General features: G+C 40.1%; 1 protein-coding gene across 2 annotated transcripts in view; it reads left to right on the forward strand.

Moving 5' to 3' along the window:
• The first annotated feature begins 1,676 nt into the window (after positions 1-1,676).
• The window catches only part of PLS3 (plastin 3), an 89,363-nt gene continuing 68,010 nt past the window's right edge, over positions 1,677-23,029 (forward strand). The window contains exon 1 of one of the 2 annotated variants that reach the window (XM_081081241.1): positions 1,677-1,805. The gene's annotated coding sequence lies outside the window, so the exon portion shown is untranslated. The remainder of the gene's footprint in view (positions 1,806-23,029) is intronic. The other variant, XM_081081242.1, reaches the window with a different exon arrangement.

Here is a 23,029-nt window from a genome sequence, read left to right on the forward strand (position 1 = left end):
GAGGCAGCTGATCGATGTTTCTCTCTCATCGATGTTTCTAACTCTCTGTCCCTCTCCCTTCCTCTCTGTAAGAAATAAATAAAATATATTTAAAAAAAAAAAGAAGTAGGTGGAAGCTCATCATCGGTGACTTACAGGCACCATAAAGGATAGAAAACTGAAATACCATATTTAATGTATCTAGAAATTTTGTGTAAAGAATTAAAGAAACTATACCGTGGGCCAATTATTGAAAACTTGTCATCTCATTTTGGAGTCTATTGTAAATGTCCATGGCATTGTAGTTAACCTAACACCATCATGTTGAAATCTGTATTGTTGAAACTAGTATTTTTGTGCTGACCCAAACCTGACCCAGTACAAAATCTGTCACAACAGAAGTGTAATGTTTCTGAAAGCATGATTGCCCTCTCACTTCTTTTTCACCTTCCTGTGCCTTTCATGAGGTTTTCCAGTTGGTTAATCATTAATTAATATTTAACAAGACTTTTTCCCAGTGCCAAGCCCTTCTCTGCTTGTCTAGCCTTTAGGCCTTATATGAACTGTTCCACTCTTTCCTGTTGAAGAAGTCCTAACCCTGACTACAGGTTAATGTCTCTGAAGAAATTAATAACAGCAAATGAAGTGTGTGTGGGGGGTCGTTTATAAGAGCATTCACCTTTTCAGGCATTTTTCCTGAAATGCATGTAAAGTGGGATGTCATTGAACCAATTTTAAATTGATTTTGGAAATTTCCAAGCACACATTTCCTGAACAAAATGGTTCCTACTGGAACAGGGAAGATTTTATTTAGACTAGTCTTCTCCAGCTGTCTCACAAGCCAATCTCTAGCTCTGCCTGGAGAAACCCTCAAACTCGGGCCCTCTGGACCTGCAGTGAGTCAAAGGATGGAAATGTAGATAAGGAGGGGACACCACTACCTGTGTTAATGAAAGAGGTCAGCTATGGCTTGGAGGCAATCTCGTGGGCTAGAAGAAGTAAAGGTATTCAGGCAACAGGAGCCTGTGTCCAAGTTTTCTCTGGTGAAAGGAGACAGATGAGAATTGATGTCCATTTCTAGTCAAAGAAGTGGAAGCACTTTAGTTCCACCATCGCTTCCCACCGCCACCTCTTCCTGCATGGACATACAGACCGCGCAGGTGACTTTGGTGAACAGTTTACTGAGCACGAAGCTAAACACTTGAGAGCCCCGTCCCATCCATAATCTGCTCCCCAGACCGCCCAAGGAAAGGGAGAATTGCTGATGTTTTCCCTCTGGGCTGACTGGAGCCAATAAAACTACTAGAAATGTCCCTTCCCATACCGAGATTCTCTTCAAGATTTCGGGGAGAAACTGTACCCTCCATAGACTTAAATAGGGGTTTGGTGGCATTCAAACTCTCGTTCCCGACATTCCCATCTTTTCATTTATTCCACAAGAATTTTTTGAACACTGTGGACTTTTCTGATCTCATAGCCAGGGAGAAAGAAGCAGGCGCGGGGGACCAATCTCAGATCTCAGATCCCAGACCCAGCCGCACGGTTCCTGTCCCCATCGCCGCTGCCCGGCGCCCGGCGCGGTGATTATTCTCCCAGCTCTCCACCCAGCTGATGTGACAGGCTCGCGGCCCAATCGGCTTCCTGGTTCCCAGGCCGCCTGCAAGCACCACCCGAACCAATGGCGACGGCCCAGGGGCGGAGGGGCTGGCTGGAGGGGAGGGAGTGCTGGCTTTAGAACCGCAGCCGCAAAGATTCCGAGAGGCAGAAGTTGTCTGAGCGCGTCGGTCGGCGGCAGTCGGGCCGGATCCAGTGCTCTGCGACTTTAGGTAAGTGCTTCTTCGGCACCGGAGGGCACCAGGGTAGGGGTTTGCCGGGGCGTTGGCAGGAGTGGGTCCGGGTAGAGCATCTCCTGGAACCTCAGAAGGAACGTGCCTTGCCCGGGGTGCGGGGAACAGAGGGGGGTGCGGGGCTGCAAAAATCTCTTTTCTAGCCTTTTGGTGCCAAGGCGCTCGTTCCCGTCAGGGATGGGTGGGAGTGACAGTGTTCCCCTCGACCAGCACCCGCCGCAAGCACGTTTTCTGCTCTTCACTCTACAGAGAAGGTTCTTTCCCAGTAGTTGCTTGACTTGTTGCCAACCTTGAGCTGGAGTCCCTGACGCCAACACTTGCCCTTCTTCCCTAACGTGGCCATGGCCCCGAAGTGGAAATCGAGCTCCTAACTTCCCTCTGTCGTCCTTCTCCAGCTACTGCCACCACCCCGCACCCCCCCGCACCCCCGCCCCGCTCCGGATTCAGGAAATCCCGGAGCCCACAGCCCGCGACGCCTCCGGCCCCCGCTCGCCCGCCTCGGGTGACCTCGCGGGCTCGCGCCGCCCCTGGCGCTTGGGGGTACCGTGTCCCCGGGAGGGGACGAGGCCCCGGTGGCCCGCCGTCCGCCTGCTTGCCGTGCCCTTAGCGAAAGCGTTGTGATCGCACCGCGTCTCCCTATGAGTAAGCACTTTTTCTCTTTCAGTAGCCGAACATCTCCCAAGCCTGGGGCAGTACCTTTCTGCTCTCCTCTCCCCCGACTCCCGCCGCCCGTCGGCTCCCTTCAGCAGCTCCTCTGGCTCTGTAGCCCGAGCGCGCGTCGGGACAGAGGCAGCCGGGGACCTCTCGGGGTGCTCTGGAAGGCACAGCCCCAGAGGCTGTGGGAGGAGGGGGGTACTATTCCTCTCCCCGCATCAGCTGCACTTGCCGGTATTTACTTTTCTTCACCCGCTATCCTGAAGCGCTCTAATGAGAGGCTGGGGGACCCCGACCACCCCCGCCCCGGCTTCTCCCCAGTCCCCAAGTTGCCGCCGCCGCCGCCGCCGCCACCGCCGCCGCTGCTACTGCTCTCCTTAGAGGGCGGCTCCCTTGGCCTCACTCCAGGGCCGGAGATGATCCCAGCCCGGGAAGTGGAGTGGGATTAAAGCCGTACACGGTGCTTCTTTCTCTTCACCTGCTGTGCATTACATCCCTACTGCTGCACAAGGTTGAACTTAGTTAGATCTACCTGAGTTAGAGAGCCTCTCCTTTTCGGATCAGATAGACAGGATGCTCTGGGTGCCTGGCCTGCTATGACGGATGGGGGATGGGGAAGAGAGCTTGGCTGGTCACACAGTAGGTAGAAAACGTAGGTGAAGTTAAAAACTACTGAGCGGTAAGCACTACTCCGCTTAACTGGATGTCGCAATGTGATTGGAAGCCTAAGTTTGATCCTGGAGATGTAATTTACAGCGAATTCCAACGAAGTGGTGGGAGTCCCACCCATGCCAGTGGCCATCACGTGCCCAAAGTCTGATACCCCTAGGGTAATGGTCACATGACTTCTTTTGACTTTAAGATTGGAATGTAATGGCTGAAACCCGAATTCCAAAAATTACAGCCTCAGAGAAGGGGAGGGGAGTAGCCTCTAGTCAAGGGAATTCTACTTGAATTTGAATGAGGGGCAAAGAAAGGGAATTTAGTGGTCAGATTTTATCCAAAATAAAAACAGGAATGGTTTTAAAAATAAGGGTTTGAGATAAGTTTGTGCTGGGACATATAGCGCCGCCCCTCCACCCATGAGCCTTCAATCTAGTGATGGCTTTTCTAAATTTAAAAAAAATTTCTTACTAATTATTTTCTAGGAAAATTGTTCTTTTATTCATACCCTATTTCACCTCTAACTGATAGATTTGAAGCTATATCTTATAATGTTAAAAAAAATAAGGCTTTATTCATATTCCTGGGTCTGGCCTATATTCTAATTGTAGAGTTCTGTTTGAAGGTGGTGGATTATCTTTTGACTACAATTAACCATCAGTTGGTTTCCAGAAGGGAGGAATTTGGGGGGCTGGGAGGAAAAGGGGAAGGGATTGAGAAATACAGATTGGTAATTACAAAATAATCACGAGGATGTAAAGTACAGCAAAGGGAATATAATCAATAATATTGTAATAACTATGTATGGTGTCAGGTGGGTACTGGAAATATTGGGGGAAACACTTTGTAAAGTATATGGTTGTCTAACCACTATGCTTTATACCTGAAACTAATACAGAATAATATTGAATGTAAACTGTAATTGAAAAATAAAAACTAATAAAAGGAAAAAAATTAAATTAACCAGTTATTTCTGGTTCGGAATTAATTGGATCAGAAATCAGGAACAGCCCTGGCTGGTTTTGCTCAGTGGATAGAGCGTCAAGCTGACGACTGAAGGGTCCTGGGTTCCATTCTGGTCAAGGGCACATGCCCGGTTGCAGGCTCATCCCCAATGTGGGGTGTGTGGAAGGCAGCTGATCAACGATTCTTTTTCATCATTCATGTTTTTCTCTCTCTCCTCTCTGAAATCAATAAAAATATATATAAAAAAGAAAGGATTTCACTTTCAAAAAAATCAGGAAAAAAACAGTGGACACAAAATTTGACAAGTTAAGTTGGTTGTGTCTTTGCCTGTCAAAAGTTTGGTAGAATAATGAGAGGGCGCAGAAACAACTCCCATCTTGACCAATACCCACCCTTGTGGCCCAAATTATGGTTGCTGTAGGAAATACGTGGCAGTTTTGGTGTTCAAATTATATATTACAGAGTATAGAAATGGGCAGAGGAATCTCTGAGGTCATGAGGTTAAAAGCTTTACTTATTCACCAAAATGGATGCAGCCTTGAAAACAACTAGGGCAGCTAAAAAGGAAACTGGGAACATTAAGAAATTTAAGCTTTGTATGCATTAGCCAAAAACTCTTTGTCCACTGCAGCAACCTCTGATTGACTCCAGCACTTCATTTTCCTGCTGTGCTTGGGTTTCTGAGCCTAAAAACTAGAACTACTTTAAGCACATATTTCTGACCCCAAGGGCTAGCCTTGGGGCACACATTAGCTGGAAAACTCCACCTGCAGTTACTGGAGTTCACTACACAAATAGATAACAACCCTCCCCCACCAGTGGAAGTGAGGTGACAATATAATTTTAGATTGAATTTCTTTTTTTAATTTTTGTATTGATTGATTTTAGACAGAGACATCAGTTTGTTGTTGCACTTCTTTATGCATTCATTGGTTGTTTCCCTATCAAACCCGCAACTTTGGCAGATAGGGATGAGCTACCTGGCCAGGGCTCTAGACTGAGCTTCTAATAAATATTTAACCTTAAAAAGGACAGTACAGCCTGGCTGGTGTAGCTCAGTGGTTGAGCGCTGAACCAGGAACCAAAAGGGAAGATAATTTGGCCATGGTGCTTGAGCACTAAAGTGATTATTTTTGGTGAAACTGACAGGGAAAAGGAAGAAAGTCCACTTGCCATTCATTATTCCATATTCTGTCATAGGCATTATTTCGACTTGCCTTTCCAAGGAATTTACTGACATAATATTCTTAGCACATGTGATACATTCATGAATTTGCTATTGTGTTTGATATAGCATAATCTAGGTGGAATGTGTGTTAAACTGTTTGTTTTTGCTATTTAGTACAGATTCCAAAAGTAGCTGGTATAAAATTACAAATGAACATCTATCTATACATGACAACTTGGGTATCTGTTTTTAGAATCATTTTGTATTTGCTCATATGGTAATTTCTCTTCGTGAAAAGTAATCCAGGGGGTGGAAAATTTGATCTGTGAAAATAATAAAACTCGGTTTAGAAGAAAACAGCTAGATCATGTTCTGAGTCTGTATAAATTATTCTAAGGAGTGATGTAACATGTAACGTATGTTCAATGTGTTGGAAGTTTCAAAAGCTTTTTGGATACATTACAACGTTGGAAGCTCTTTTAGACACCAGTGGTCACGACTAGCTGTTTTTAGTTATGAGAGAACTTTGGTTAAAGTTATGGCTTGGCTAATCATGAAATGTCAGCCTCAGGAAAAGATCGGATAATACTTGAGCCATCTTGTAGGTAGTGATGGAGGTGAGGCAGTTTCAAAACATTTAATATGTTTAATATTGAATTTGCCTTATTTTTAGCACTTGAAGGACAAATATTACTGAGTATAAACTGCTTTAGGGATGAAAAGCATTGCTGGTTAAATGAAAATGAAAATACTGGAGGGGGGAAGTATGTGGGAATTGGCTTCAGAAGAACTGGATTCTAGACACGGCTCTGCCACTGACTCATAGCTTGACCTTGAGAAAGCCACTTAAAATTATTATATTGATAACTAACATTGAGTACACACATGTGCCAGACACCATGAATTTTCTCATTTCTGAAATGAGGGCATAGCTCAAGATTTTTGGTTTCCTGGAATTTTTTTTTCAAATAGTTATAGTCTGGCTTATTTTAGTTATATCTATCACTTGAATTTTCAACTTTCAATGCAACTTTATTGAACCAAGTTAAATAACTTCTGGCAAGTTGATGATCACCACTGGCTTATTCTAGGATTAATGTTAGTTCTTTAAAATATAGAGGTACCTTTTATATCATTCCGTAACAAGGATTTTTTGGCACATTAAACCAACTGATTTTACATTATGAGAAAACTTAATTTTTTCTACCAGTGTAGAAATTTGTTTGATAGTAAGGAGGTAGTGTTGTTAATTGAAAAAGGCATTGAGTGTGGAATCCAGGGCCTTTTAGTCCTCTACAGTTTGGACAGATAGCCCATCTTAAGTAAATCTTGGAAGTTCTCTGTTCATATCTGGATTTTACTTTATTTGTTAGCCATCTGTTTCCAATCTATGTATTTCACAGGCATGCTGAAAGGATAAGTGAGCTATGTAAGCCTTGGCTCTTCAGCAGACAGGTGCTATATAAATTCAAAGTACTGTAGTAGTATATCATAGAAACACTAGAGCTTTAATAAGAGTTTATAGAAATGGTAGAGTTCTCATCACTTAAGTCTTGCCACATTTGTACTTGTCTGTAAAAGTTCTCCAGCCATCCAATTTCACGAGCAAAGGAGAAATAAAGCCAGACATATTATAATGAAAAATAAGAGAAATGGTTGATAACAAGAGAATAAAAACCTATACATAATACTTTCTTATATTTTTAGCCTCTCTACTGTGCCAAGTAGCCTGTGAAAGCCATTAATGTGATGGTGGCTTTTGCAGGCTACCACAGGTGGTAGACCTTTCTCAAGGACTACTGAACAGTGTTTTCATGTTCATTATTAATCACTACAGAATCTATTGGCTAATCATGCTTCATTCTTAGTTTTGTGATTGCCTGTAACAGGAGGTTTTGTGTAAAATTGCTCATGAAAAATCAAGTGTTTCTCCTTATAATTGGGAGGACAACATGCAAGTATGCAAAAATGCATAATGAAGATAATCTGTATATTTAAGGGTCTGTGCCATCATTAACACAGAAAAGGTGAAAAGTTAATATAAATCTTCATTTGAAAAACAAATGTGTTGGGCTAAATGGGTCATTGTCATTCTTTTTATAGATGGGCCATTTTCACCCATTATCCTCAAATCTGTTAATTTGAAATTCATTTTTAAAGTTTATTATAATTTTGCCAATTATATGATGGTTCTTTAACTGTTGCTCTTTTGAGTTATGCATTTTTCCTTTGATTAAAATTATGTTTGATGACATTTGTTAATATATCACTTTTAAAGTAATAGTAGTTAATTAAAATTAAATTGAGTTGCCGAAACCGGTTTGGCTCAGTGGATAGAGCGTCGGCCTGCGGACTGAAAGGTCCCAGGTTCGATTCCGGTCAAGGGCATGTACCTGGGTTGTGGGCATATCCCCAGTAGGAGATGTGCAGGAGGCAACTGATTGATGTTTCTCTCATTGATGTTTCTAACTCTCTATCTCTCTCCCTTCCTCTCTGTAAAAAATCAATAAAATATATTTTAAAAAAAAATTAAATTGAGTTGGTGGAAAAAATTAAAATTTAAAAAAATGAAATAAGCAGAAAGCCCTGGGTTAAAGGACTTTAAAAATAACCTGGTATCATAGGACTAGTTCTGAAAAATAGCTTCTTTTTTTGCTAACAAATCTTTTTTTTTTTTTTTTAAGTCTAAGCTCTAATTTCTACCATCTCTGGTTTAAAATATTGACAGCAAAATTTTTGTTATCTTGTAAACCATTCACTGAAAATATAACTGATTCTCTTAAACTGACACACACACACACACACACACACACACACACACACACATATATATATATATATTTATAGAGAGAGAGAGAGAGAGAGCTTTTACTTTCTTTTAAAGTTTTTTTTAAAATATGTTTTTATTCCTTTCACAGAGAGGAAGGGAGAGGGACAGAGATACAAACATCAGTGATGAGATAGAATCATTGATAAGCTGCCTCTAGTACACCCTGTACTTCTAATGAGCAACCTGGGCATGTGCCCTGACCGGAAATCGAACCCTGACCTCCTGGTTCATGGGCCAACTCTCAACCATTGATCCACACTGGCTAAGCTAAAGTTTTTACTCTTTATAAAATAAAATTGGTGGGGGTAGTATCATAACTTTGAATATTGCTATTATTGCATTCTATATTATATGCTCTGATTACATAGTGTGCATGCAGACATTTAAAGCATATATTTTATTGATTTCAGAGAGGGAGGAAGAGAGAAATAGAAACATTATTGATGAGAATCATTGACTCTGCCTCCTGCAAGTCCCCTGCTGGGGACTGAGCCCACACCCAGGCATGTGTCCCAACCAGGAATCTAGGCATCAAACTGTGACCTCTCCTGGTTCTTAGGTCGAAGCTTAACCACTGAACCACACCAGCTGGGCCAGATTGACATTTTCTTATTCACACTGAATGATACATTGTCTTTTGGAGATGAGTATAATTTGTAAGCTTTTTTCCCGTATTTCTTAATTTGCTTGCACATTTTCCTTTGCCATTTCTTAAGGTCCTTTTTGGTATTTTGGGGACTTATATTTCAGGTCAGGGAGAATTACCATTATAGACTGAACAGTGTTTTCTCAGAGGTGAAAATGACAGGAAATGGTTCCTGGGGTATATTCTGTTGCTATAAAAGTCAGTGTGTATGATTTAGTCATCTAAAGGTTACTAAAGTAAACGAAGACACTGCAAAAGTGTCCTAAGTGGTGCATACTTAAGATGTTTTTAATCACTTTACTTTGGATTAAAGAAATACAAGGCCATTATAAAAATCTTAAAAATGTAACAGGGTTTATAAAGAAGAAAATTTAAATTACTCAAAATTGTACCACCTACCACTTCTTTATATGTTTTATCTATTTCCTGTGTCAAGAGAAAGTTAGGTATTTTTACAATTGGTATCATATGGCACATACAGTTTTATCCCGTTCTCTCACTTATTGCATTCTGAACATGTTTTCACGTAATCAAATATTTTTTTAAAGTTTAAAATCACTGGGTGGTAGTCTATATAATGGACATTTCATAATCTATTTTACTGATTCCAGGTTGTTGGAAGTTTATGTTATTTTCATATCTTCTAGAAAGGGCTTCAGGGAACTTCCGTGGGCAAGAACCATTTTGCGACTGATTATTTCTTAGAGATAAATACATAGAAGAGAAATTGCAAGAAGTTTTGTTTTTAAACATGAATTCCTTTGACAATCTCTGGAAGTTAAACATTGGCTTAAGCAAAAAAAAGCCTTGATTGCAAACAGTGGCACTAAAAGAAAAAAAGGCCATTCTTTATATAGCGTGTCATACTGACCAAACTGGACCTGGTTTAGGTAAAGTATATGCCTTGGAAATATTTTGGTTTCCTCTGATCTAGTTAACAGGTGCAAAGCAGGATGAAGTAGAATCCTGTGCGGTATACAATCATAGGAAGCTCTATTTTTTGAAACGGAACTCTTAGTGGAGGAAGGGAGACAGGTTTGTTTTTCAGTCTCCTGTAGATTTCAAGTTGCTATAAAACTTGGTTCAAGTATATGAAGCTTAGCCCAGCCAGCATGGCTCAGTGGTTGAGCGTCGACCTATGAACCAGGAGGTCATGAGTTTGATTCCTCAGGGCATATGCCTGGGTTGTGGGCTCCATCCCCAGTGGGGGACGTGCTGGAGGCAGCCAATCAATGATTCTCATCATTGATGTTTCTATCTCTCTCCCTCTCCCTCTCTGAAATCAATAAAAATAAACGTTTTTTTAAAACGTTTGTGATCATACACCTTCAGTATTCTACAGAAACTTTTCATCCTGGAGTTGGTTAAATGACTGTTTGTTGATAGGCTTCTTTAATCTCCGGCTATTGATCTCTTGCCATCACTCAATAAACTCAAACATTTTATTTCATTCAGGTTGCTTAAATAATATTACTAATCAAAAATTCAATTGTGGTAAAAATTCTGATGCTGCCACTTACTTTGTACCTAGTTTCAGTATATGGTGACTCCCCAAATTACAAACACTTGTATTAAATATTTTGTTTACTCCAATGGCTCCTTGTACACTGCATATACCTCTCTAAACATGCTGCTTCACAGACCTGCCCTGACGTGTTTCTCCTCCCTGCAGTTCAGCAGTCTCACTAAGGACCATGTTGGAAGGTTTGTTCGACCTGACAACTCTCTCAAAGTCTAACCACCTCCTTTTGTCTTTTCAGGGGAGTCATATACATACTATATTTCATAGTCAGAATGAATTTTAGCATAAAATGGCTTTGTTATTTTATATCTCTGTGACATTGAGGAAGTTCTTTTAAGTCCTCCAAACCTCAATTTCTCCATTTATAAAATGAGGATAATACCTCTTGTCACATTGTTGGCCTTAGAATCAAATAAGAACATTTATAAGGAAACATGCATATTAGTAGGTACTTAATAAATGTCCCCATTTACAAGTCAGTTGTTGCCTTAGATATGATCTCTGTTAGGTGTGTACATCTATCTACCTCTTCATTGTTCTCTTAATTCAAACCCCTTTTCCTTAAGAGTTACCACATAAGATAAATAAGATCGTTTATTATTTTTTCTGTTTTATAATGGCATTGTGAAAATACTGCTTTCAATTGCTTTTCATTGTGAATGTGAAGGATTTTTAACAAAGTTCCAGGTTGGCTTACCTCAGAAAGCTGTTCACCATTTAATTTATTCTTTTGTGAGGACATGCCATCCAAGTCTAAACAACTGGCCCTCAAAGGAAAATTGGATATGACTTTTAATACATTGCAGATACCATTATAAGTTCATTGCCATTATCTAAAAGAGGCTATATTAACAAATATAGCTTAGATCAGGATGAAAAGTAATACTTTTGTGGGGAGGAAAAAATACTTTAAGTTCTTAAGTGTTTCTACAATAGTAGAAATTGTTAAAATGTGAATGTTAAAAAGTTTACCTTTAAAAAAATGGGAGAAAAGATAAAATAAATTAGTGAAAACATAAAAATGCTGGAGATGGCAGGTTATAAATTAAATTAATAGCTTTCTAAGATGACATGTAGCCTTTAGAAATGTATGAGTCCAAAACATATTAATCATAAATTTATGATGTCCATTATTTCGTCCAGTGGAAGTTTTCAAAGGAAAAAAACCAGGAAATGATAAAGGACATTGGCACATTCAAGAAATATTTTGAGGGGGGGCGGTCAATTGGGGAAAAGGGAGACACATGTAAAACTTCAGACAATAAATAAAATAAGACATTTTGAGCAGTTTGTGGGTCTCCGGTTTACAGCTACAGTGAAATCATTTTTTCTTTTTTTTTTTTTTTTTACAGTGAAATCATTTTTGCAAGTGTTTATGAATAATTTAAATTTTGTTTTTTGTATCATGGTAATTAAAAAACAAATATAGGCAAGTTATCATTAAGTGTAGATAGCAAAAAAGTAGTATTGATAGGTTTACATGTTTAAATATATAAACTAACCCATGCATTTGGTGTCTTACCCTAAATCCAAATATTCTAGTATTACTTTGATCCCTGGGGGAGAGGGACAACTAAAGCCCTGGCCGCTGTTTTCTCAGTGGTTAGAGTGTCATCCTGTGCACCAAATGGTCGTGGATTTGATTCCCAGTCAGGGCACATACCTGGGTTGTGGGTTCGATCCCCGGTTGGGGTGTGTGCATGAGGCAACCGACCGACATTTCTCTCTCACACCCATGTTTCTCTCTCCCTCTCTCTTCCTCTCTCTCTAGAATCAATGAAAAACATATAGGGGAATTACAAAACAAACCAGAATATATTCATAAGGGCTAGCAGAAGGGGGAAAACTTTCTTTTTTAAAAAATATATTTTATTGATTTTTTACAGAGAGAAAGGGAGAGAGATAGTCAGAAACATCGATGAGAGAGAAACATCGATCAGCTGCCTCCTGCACATCTCCCACTGAGGATGTGCCCGCAACCCAGGTACATGCCCTTGACCGGAATCGAACCTGGGACCTTTCAGTCCGCAGGCCGACGCTCTATCCACTGAGCCAAACCGGTTTTGGCGGGAAAACTTTCTTAACCACAGAAAATTTCTGTAAAACCAAGCAGAAGACTGATATGTCAAGTCAAGTACCTTGAAATATGTATTATGTAAAAGAAGGCTTGTAAGCCATTTATAAATAGATGTAAAACTCTGGAAAACTTAAAAATATTACCACAGTTCTCAAGTATATATTGAGATAGTGCAAACTGAAAATGGAGTAATAGTTAGCCAAGGATAGTAACACAGACAGCACCTTAGTCTGTGGAATGATTTCATCTATTCAACTAAATAAAAGTTTAATGAAGTCGGTTAGGTGCTAGAGCTACAAAGATCGATGATACTTATGCGGTCTAGTAAAAGAGAAAAACACAAAAGTAATGTTCGATTTCATGAAACCTAAAAATATCCTCATATGCAGAAAATGAAGTTAAATATGGCCTCTACTTTTTTCCTGCACACCCTCTCACCCACGCTCACACCCACGCACACTCCCTCGCGCCCTCTCACCGCCTCTTTTCTGAACATAAAATAATTTTTAAATTTAAACCTTGTGCCAACAAAGACATTCATTTATAACCCAATATAATCAAATCTAAACTAAGAACAAATCAAATTTAAACATTGTTATTTCTTTGCAATAATTATCGCAGCCTAAAAAAGTGCCCACAATGAGTTAATTTTACTTAAATAGAACATTGCTCAGCCTATAAATGAAGGTCAGCAGACACCAGTGTCTTGGAATAAAATAGCCCTTTGGCAAGAAAATGAGCCACACCCCACTTCGTTTTTACAAAAATAAAATTCTTTCCAGCTTTACTAAATTGTAAATGTGTGCTCAGCATGTACTTCTGCAGTAGTTGGCTCTGCAGCTGTGGAAATATCCATGTATGCAGAAGCTCTTAAAAACATTGATTCACCATTGACTTGTACATGTAGCTCTCCTATTTTCTGTAGTACAGTATTCTGTTGTTTCATCTGACTCACAGATAATATTGAGTAACTACAGGTCTAGCTATACCTTAATTTCCAGCCTTGAACTTCTTGAATGTTACAGAATTTAAAATGAGCAGGAAAACCCAGGATTCCAAATCTGATCATTGTTTCATTTTGGTGGGAGAGAATTGAATGAATGTACTGTGCTCGGATGTACTATGTCTGCTGTGCTATATGGTTTTCTTCAAAGACAATAGTATTATATTCCTGCCATGTACCATAGAGACAACCGTACTTGTGGGGGAAAAGGAAAATAAACCCTGCAGGGAGGCCCCATTTTCCTATTTTGCTCACAGTGCACCTGACACACACCAGGTCTCCCTACATACATTTGAAAGAGTGAAAAATAAATGGTCATGAATAGTTTTTTGCTGAATAATAAGTTTAATTCTCTTCTATGGATGAATAATATTCCACTGTATAAAGATTAAATTGTGAAATACTAATCAGCAACTCAGTAACCTATGAGTCCCTTGAACACAATACATAATGATGCAAATCTATCAGAAGACTAAGCAAAGCAAGTGGCTTCCTTGGTTTTCTTTCTCTTTTAGTTACTTTAAAAGGATGGTCATGTGTAAATGGTATGGATTGCACTTTAATTGTAAGAACTGCTTGACTTTAGAGTTAAAGAGGAAATTGGGACATACTAGTCTTTTTTCACTTGACATTTTTTAACTTTTTATTTTTTTAACTTTCATTCTCGGTTACAGTTGACATTCAATATTGTATTAGTTTCAGCTGTACAACATAGTAGTTAGGCATTTATATAACTTACAAAATGATTCCATTTATATAACTTACAAAATGATAACTTACACCTGACACCATGTATAATTGGTACAATATTATTGACTAAAATCCTTAAACTGTATTTTACATCCCCATAACTAATTTGTACTTATAATCCCTTCACCTTTTTCATTCAGCCACATAAGCCTCCTCCTATCTGGCAACCATCAGTTTGTTCTCTGCATCTATGAGGTTGCTTCTGTCTTGCTTGTTGATTTATTTTGTTTTTTTCGGTTATAGATATTAAGTGAAATCATATGGTATTGGTCTTTCTCTGACTGAGTAATTCTACTTAGCATAGTATCTGCTAGGTCCATCCATGCTGTCACAAATGGTAAGATTACATTCTTTTTTTATGGCCAAGTAATATTTCATTGCATATATATAACACTTTATTCATTCCTCTTAATCTATTTAATCTATATACATTTAAAATAATTATTGATATGTATGTAGTTATTGCCATTTTATTGTTTTCTGATTGTGTAGTTCTTCTCTGTTCCTTTCTTATTCTCTTACATGTTGTTGACTTTCTATAATGTTGTACTTCAATTTCTTTTTCTTTATTTCTCATATAGCTCTTGTATATTTTTAGTTTGTGGTTACCATGTGCTTCGTATATACCAAGCTATGTTTATAGCAATCTATTTTAAGTTGATGGTTGCTTAAGTTCTAACACATAATCACCACTGTTTTTACTCACACCCTCCTTATATTTTTGTCATTACTTTTTACTTCTTTTGTTTGTGCATGTGTGTTTGTGTGTATCCCGTAATTTCCTATTGTAATTACACATGATGTTCCTACTTTTGCCTTTTAACCTTTGTACTAGCTTTAGTGTTGGTTGATCCACTGCTTTTATTATGTATTTGCCTTTGTCAGTGAGAATATTTTTTCTGTGATATTTTTTATTCATTTTTTTTTCTTAAAGAAGTCCCTTTAGCATTTCTTGTAATACTGGTTTAGAAGTAATGAACTACTTCAGCTTTTTCTTATCAAGGAAGCTCTTTATCTCTCCTTTGATTCTAAACCATAGCCTTGCTGCTGGGTTGAGTTGTCTTGGTTGTAAGTCCTTGTTTTTTATCACTTTGAGTATTTCATGCCAATTCCTTCTGGCATGGAAAGTTTCTGTTGAGAAATCCCCTGACAGTCTAATGGGAGCTCCCTTGTAGATAACTAATTGCTTTTCTTTTGCTGCTTTTAAGAATGTCCCTTTGTCTTTAACCTTTGGCATGTTAATTGTGTGTTTTGGTGTGGGCTTCTTTAAGTTCATCTTTTTTGGGACTCTGCACTTCCTGGACTTATATGTCTTTTTTCTTCCCCAGGTTAGGAGAGTTTTTCAGTCATTATTTCTTCAAATAGGTTTTCAATTCCTTGCGCCTTCTTTGGACACCCCATAATGCAAATGGTATTATGTTTGATGTTGTCCCAGAGGTTCCTTAAACTATCCTCATTTTTTAAAATTATTTTTTGTTTGTTTTTGCTGTTTCAATTGGGTGTTTTTGATATCTTGTTGTCCAAATCACTGATTTGGGTCTCTGCTTCTTCTAATCTGCTGCTGATTCCATCTAGTGTATTCCTCATTTCAGTTATTGTATTGTTTCTAACTGGTTCTTTTTTATGGATTTTATCTCCTTTTAATGTTACCTATTTCTTTATTAAAGTTCTTACGGAGATAATCTCTTCTTCCCCTAAATTCATTGAGCATCTTTATAACCAGTGTTTTGAACTCTGCATTTGGTAGATTGCTTCTTTTTCTTTGTTTGTTTATCCTCACCCAACAATATTTTTTCCATTGACTTTTTAGAGAGAGTGGAAGGGAGGGAGAGAGACACAGAGAGAAACATTGATGTGAGAGAGACACATCAATTGGTTGCCTCCCACACGCACCCCAACTGGAGACCAGGGATTAAGCCTGCAACCGAGGCACATGCCCTTGACCAAAATCAAACCCACGACCTTTCAGTCTGTGAGCTGATGCTCTAGCCACTGAGCCAAACTGGCTAGGGAAATTGCTTCCTTTTTAATATTTCCTATTTCTTTGTTGAAGTTCTCACTGAGATCATCTATTCTTCCCCTAAGTTCATTGAGCATCCTCATTAACCAGTGTTTTGAACTCTGCATCTGGTAGATTGCTTGCCTCCATTTTGTTTCATTCTTTTTCTGGAGTTTTGTCCCATTCTTTAATTTAGGATATATTTCTTTGTTTTCTCATTTTGGTTGCCTCCCTATGTTTGTATGTATTTAGGTAGAGCTGCTATGTCTACCAGCCTTGGCAGAGTAGCCTTATGTAGTAGGTGTCTTGTGGGGCCCCAAAGTGCAGTTTCCCTGGCCAACTGAGCTGTGTGCTCCAGGGGTATCCATTGTGTGGGTTGTGTGTGCTCTCCTGTTGTAGTTGAGCTTTGATTGCTGTTGGCATGTCAGTGGGTGGTATTGACCCTAAGGCTGACTGACCGTGAGGACTGGCTATAAATTTGGCAGAAAAGCTGTTTTGTGGGGGTTGACCCCCACAGAGGGGGATTTGCTTTAGTGGGGCTCAGGTGCTTGCTCAGTTGACCCTTTGGGTATGTCATTTATGGTGCTAATCAAATGCTGCCTGAAGCCAGCCACCTGGTGTGTTGGTTCTGTGGCCTCTTGGGAGGAGCTCCCGTGCAGGCCAAGGTCAGCCCCTGCTGTGTCCAGCCTGGGGCCACCTGGTAGGAGCTTGAAAGTGACTTTGGTTGGTAGCTGCTTGTGCAAGGCTTGGAGACACTTGAGAGTGGTTATGCTGTGAACCAAGGCCAGCTGCCACTCGTGCCAGTCTTGGGGTCTCTTAGCAAGAGGCACAGGGTATGCTGCAGCCAGCTGCTGCTTGTTTGGGGTTTGTGGACCTTTGAGAGATTTTAGGAATGTCCACAGCATTGGCCCAGGCTGGCCCCCTTTTGTGGGTTAGCCATCCAAAGAGGTTTTGATCTCATGTGTGTAATTGGGTGGGTCTCGGTCTCAGAGATCACTAGGATGGGGTGAGAGCTGGGTTAACTGGGTTAATGGAGACTCAGATTTAGTACCTGCCTGGGCCTGAGGGTGTGGTAGCAGATTGGTGGGGTGGGGGAACTCAACAAAGGGACAAATGGCATCCTGAGCACAGGAGAGAGCTGCCCCGCCACCCTTCGCCCTTAAGCTGGACGATTCAGTTCTTCCCTCTCTGTTCCTGAAGCTTTTCAAACTACTGTCCCTTCACTGGAGCTCAGGGTGACTGTTTGTGAGCAAGTGAGTGTGCATGGACCCTTTAAGAAGATGCCTGGGTCTGCAGCAGCTCTCCAACTCACCCAGATTGAGTCCCTGCATATTTTCACAGCCAACTATTGTGGGGACTCCCTTTTCCCCACTGGTGGTCTGGGCTAGGGAGCCTAGTGTGGGGATGGGACCCCTCACTCTTCAGTAGGGAACCTCAGCAGCTGAGATATCCCTCCCAATTTTTACCTGCCAAACATGGGTGTGAGACCAGCCTACTTCACTTCCCCGCTCCTCCTACCAGTCTTGACATTGCTTTTTCTTTATATCCTTAGTTATAGGAGTTCTATTCTTCAGGTGGTTCTCCAGGGTGGTTGTTCTATAATTTAGTTGTAATTTTGCTGTAGTCGTGGGAGGAGGTGAACACAAGCACAGTGTTTACCTACTTTGCCATCTTGACCAGGAGCCCTTTTTCTAGCAATTTTATTAAGTTGTAATCTATAGACCTAACTGGTTTGGCTTAGTGGATAGAGCGTAGGCCTGCAGACTGAAGGGTCCCAGGTTCAATTCAGGTCAAGGGCATGTACCTTGGTTGCAGGCACATCCCCAGTAGGGAGTGTGCAGGAGGCAGCTGATTGATGTTTCTCTCTCATCGATGTTTTTGACTCTCTATCCCTCTCCCTTCCTCTTTGTAAACAATCAATAAAATATATATTTTTAAAAAGACATAATCTATATTCCATACCACTCATGTAAAATATACAGTACAGTGGATTTTAGTATATTCACAAATATGGTCAAACATCCCACAGTCAATTTTCAAACATTTTCATCACTTCCAAAAGAAACCCCATACTCTTGAGCTATCACTCTCTCGAGCCCTCTACCTCCTCAGTTCTAAATAACTACTAATCTACTTTCTATTCCTATAGGTTTCATGATTCTGGACTTTCATATGAATGTACCATATAGTATGTGGTCTTTTGTGTCTGGCTTCTTTCATTTAGCACATAATGTTTTTAAGGTGCATTCACATTATGGCATGTATCAATACTTTATTCCTTTTTGTAGCTGAATAATATTTCATTGTATGGATATAACATGTTTGTTTATCCATGTAACCATTTATAGACATTTGGGTTGTTTCCACTTTTTGGCTATCTAATCTAATGAAAGAGAAACATGCAAATTGACCTTACCTTTGCTATCCCCAAGCCACGCCCACCAGCCAATCAGAGTGACTATATGCAAATTAAACAAACCAAGATGGCGGCCGGCAGCCACGGAACGGAACAAGCAGGAGGCTTGGTTGCCCCAGTGATGGAGGAAGCCAAGCTTCCAGCCTGCCCTGGCGGGCTGTGACCTCTGCTAAAGGCAACAAAGTTTCAATTATAGAAGATAAATAAATCCCAGATACCTGCTTCCAGCCAGCCTCCACTGGGAGCTTGGGTGGCTGGGGGCCGTGGCCAGCCTGCGAACAGCCACCAGCCCCTCACCTAGGCAGGCCAGGCACCTCAGTGGGACCCCCACCCTGATCTGGGACACCCTTCAGGGCAAACCAGCCAGCCCCCACCCATGCACCAGGCATATAATAAAAGGGTAATATGCAAATTGACCCTAACAGCAGAACAACTGGGAATGACTGGTCACTATGACATACACTGACCACCAGGGGGCAGACGCTCAATGCAGGAGCTGCCCCCTGGTGGTCAGTGTTCTCCCACAGGGGGAGCTCTGCTCAGCCACAAGCCAGGCTGACAGCTGCCAGCACAGCAATGATGGTGGGAGCCTCTTCCACCTCCTCAGCAGCGCTAAGGATGTCCAACTGCAGCTTAGGCCTGCTCCTCGCTGGCAAGTGGACATCCCCCGAGGGCTCCTGGGCTGCCAGAGGGATGTCTGACTGCCAGCTTAGGCCCGATCCCCCGAGGAGTGGGCCTAATTCAGCAAGTGGGCATCCCCCAAGGGGTCTCAGACTGCGAGAGGGCACAGGACAGGCTAGGGGACCCTCCTGAGTGCACAAATTTTTGTGCACCGGGCCTCTAGTTATGAATAATGGGAGATGTTAATATTAAATGTCTAACCACAGGTCAGCTAATGAGTTAGAGGTGGTACTGACAAGATAAGTTTATTTATCACTACTCTGCTATTGATGTAAATCCTTGTTTTGCTTGATTCTGAGCAATATTGATTTCTACACTCAATATAGCTATTTTTTATGGTTTCCTCATGCTTACTACCTTATTATCTTTAACTTGTTCCTAGTACCTTTGTTCCTAGTAGTCTTTTTACACCAGTGATGGCGAACCTTTTGAGCTCGGCGTGTCAGCATTTTGAAAAACCCTAACTTAACTCTGGTGCCGTGTCACATATAGAAATTGTTTGATATTTGCAACCATAGTAAAACAAAGACTTATATTTTTGATATTATTTTATATATTTAAATGCCATTTAACAAAGAAAAATCAACCAAAAAAATGAGTTCGCGTGTCACCTAGGACACGCATGTCATAGGTTGGCCATCACTGTTTTACATGAATAGTGGAAAGCCTATAAACGTTTTATAATCACCTTTTGTAAACCTTATTTTATAGTAGATGTTTGCAAACTTCTTGTTTAAACACAGTTCTTGAACACCTACTCTAAGAAGCAAAGGTAAGCAGGATTAAGTGCAGAAGTAAATGATAAATGCTTTTAAACGCAATGGTTTTAGTAAAACCATTAGTGGGCAAACTACGGCCCACGGGCCGGATCCGGCCCGTTTGAAATGAATAAAACTAAAAGAAAAAAAGACTGTACTCTTTTATGTAATGATGTTTACTTTGAATTTATATTAGTTCACACAAACACTCCATCCATGCTTTTGTTCCGGCCCTCCGGTCCAGTTTAAGAACCCATTGTGGCCCTCGAGTCAAAAAGTTTGCCCATCCCTTTAGTCCATCTAAAGCAGCGGTTCTCATCCAGTGGGTCGCGACCCCTTTGGCGGTCGAACGACCCTTTCACAGGGGTCACCTAAGACCATCGGAAAACACATATATAATTACATATTGTTTTTGTGATTAATCACTATGCTTTAATTATGTTCAATTTGTAACAATGAAAATACATCCTGCATATCAGATATTTACATTACAATTCATAACAGTAGCAACATTACAGTGATGAAGTAGCAACGAAAACAATTTTATGGTTGGGGGTCACCACAACATGAGGAACTGTATTAAAGGGTTGTGGAATTAAGAAGGTTGAGAACCACTGATCTAAAGCATTATTGAAAACATCCAGTATATTTATTTTTAAATTTTACTTTAGAAATATGAAATATATGCACAAAACAAAATTAAAATGGTATAAAGACATAAAGAAAATAAGCCTGGCTGGTGTGACTCAGTGGTTGAGCATCAACCTGTGAACCAAGAGGTCACGGTTTGATTTCTAGTCAGGGCACATGCCCAGGTTGTGGGCTCAATCTCCAGTAGGGGGCAGGAGGCAGCTGGTCAATGAGTCTCTCTCATTGATATTTCTATCTCCCTCTCCCTTTCTCTCTGAAACCAATAAAAATATTTAAAAATAAAAATAAGCCCTAACTGGTTTAGCTCAGTAGATAGGGCTTCGGCCTGTGAACTGAAGGGTCCCAGGTTCTATTCCAGTCAAGGGCATGTACCTTGGTTGCGGGCACATCTCCTGTAAGGAGTGTGCCAGAGGCAGCTGACAGATGTTTCTCTCTCATCAATGTTTCTAATTCTCTATCCCTCTCCCCTCCTCTCTGTAAAAAAATCAATAAAATATATTTTAAAATAATATTAAAAAAATAAAAATAAGCCTCCTGACCCTAATCCTCCACTTCCTTTCCCAGGAGGTAACTATTAGTACTAGTTTCTTATGTATCCATTCAGAAATGATACTGAATACATTCAACACTTTACATTTTCAGAAGAGATTGGTGTTTTACATTTAGAAAGTGATGTGGCATTAAATTTGAAAGAGACTTTACCTTTTGACTTTTTAGGGATTATCATAGGATGGCAAAAAGAACCTTCAGCTCTGGCCCATGTGACTCACTTGGTTGGAGTGTCATCCTGTGCACTAAAGTGTCAAAGGTTCAATTTCTGTTCCGGACACATACCCAGGTTGCAGTTCTATCGCCAGTTAGGAGGCAACTGGCCGATGTTTCTCTCTCTCTCCCCTCTCCCTCTCCCTTCCTCTCTCTAAAATCAATAAAAACATATAATTAAGTGATAAAAAATAATATATATGTCAGTTTGTCAGTTTTAGATCATGGCTTTTCTTTCCAGTACCCCTGACCCCAGGTTCAGCTACATAGCATAGATCAAAATAGCTAAAGACACCTAGAACCCAACTCTGCCACTATCTTCTGAATTCATGTACAGAGAAATTCCTGGCTGCAGCCTTCTTGCTCTTATGGGCAGTCTATACCTTGTAGGCCCATTAGGAAAGGATAGATAAGCTTCTCTGAGAGAGGAGGGCTGTAGTTCAGTCAAGAAAAGATACAATTTCTGGGAGACCCAATTAGAACTTCCTATATAATTTAATTCATTTAATAAGCCTATATTGGTTATCAACAGTGTGCCAGGCACTGGAATCACTAAGATAAATGAAACAATGTCAACATTTGAAGAGCTCAGAGTCTATTCTAGCCACTAATGTTTTACAGATCAGGCAACTGAGTTCTAACTGATTTTGATTTGCCTCAGCACACAGTGCCTAAGACAGTGATAGAGGACAGGATCTCCTGATACCTGATCCATCACTCTTCTCGGCATAAACTTAAAAACCACGTCCAGGTTTCAATTTTGTTTAATAGGAATGAATGCCTCTTAATCCCTGAATCAACTGATACTGACTGGTGTTTTCTTTCAGAGGTTAACAAAAATGGCAGATGCCACACTATTAAAGTTGACATGAACTCCCTGAAATTCATTTCATCTGTAACTTAAGCAGCTTCCAGTTCTTCCATAGCTAATGGAAATTCATTAGCAATAGCTTTGCAGTGGCAGATTCTTTTTCTAGGTCATATCTTTAATCCAAAGGACTCCTTATGCTGACAAAACTGCAGCCCTAATTATTCATCTTAAAGTTTCCTATATTGTAATGCATCCAAAAGATATAGAAAACTCGAATTCTAATACAGTATATTGGATATACGTTATAGGACTTATCACTTCTGAATTCTTCTAAACTGGATTTTATATCACTCTGATAGAGTCAGTATTTGTATTATCACCAAGAAAAAAATTTCCATTTCATTCACGTACTCAAATACGTACTGAGTGTCTACTATAGGTCAGGTACTATTCCAGGCACTGGGGATTATACCTGTGACTGAAACAAACAAAAATGATCACCCTCATGAAATTTACATCCTATTAAGGGAAGATAAAAAGTAAACAATGATATAATATGTTCTATGGTAATGTGTTAAGGAGAGTATTAAAACAGGATTGAATGAATAGGGAATGGGAAGAAGAGCATTGCCATTTCAAATCATATGGTCACAGAAGATTTCACTGAGAGGGAAGTATATGAGGCAAGACATGAAGGAGGTCAAGGAGTGAGCCATGGGAGTAACTAGGGAGAAGTATCACTTAAACAAGTAAAAGATATTTCTAAAACCAGATATCTAAATTGTCATGCACTGATGGATTTTAGACCTGAAGTTCTCTTTATATAAGCTTTTTATTTTGATACTA

The sequence above is a fragment of the Myotis nattereri genome (genome assembly GCF_964212035.1).
Source record: "Myotis nattereri genome assembly, chromosome: X".
In the NCBI taxonomy this organism is placed as follows: Eukaryota; Metazoa; Chordata; class Mammalia; order Chiroptera; family Vespertilionidae; genus Myotis; species Myotis nattereri.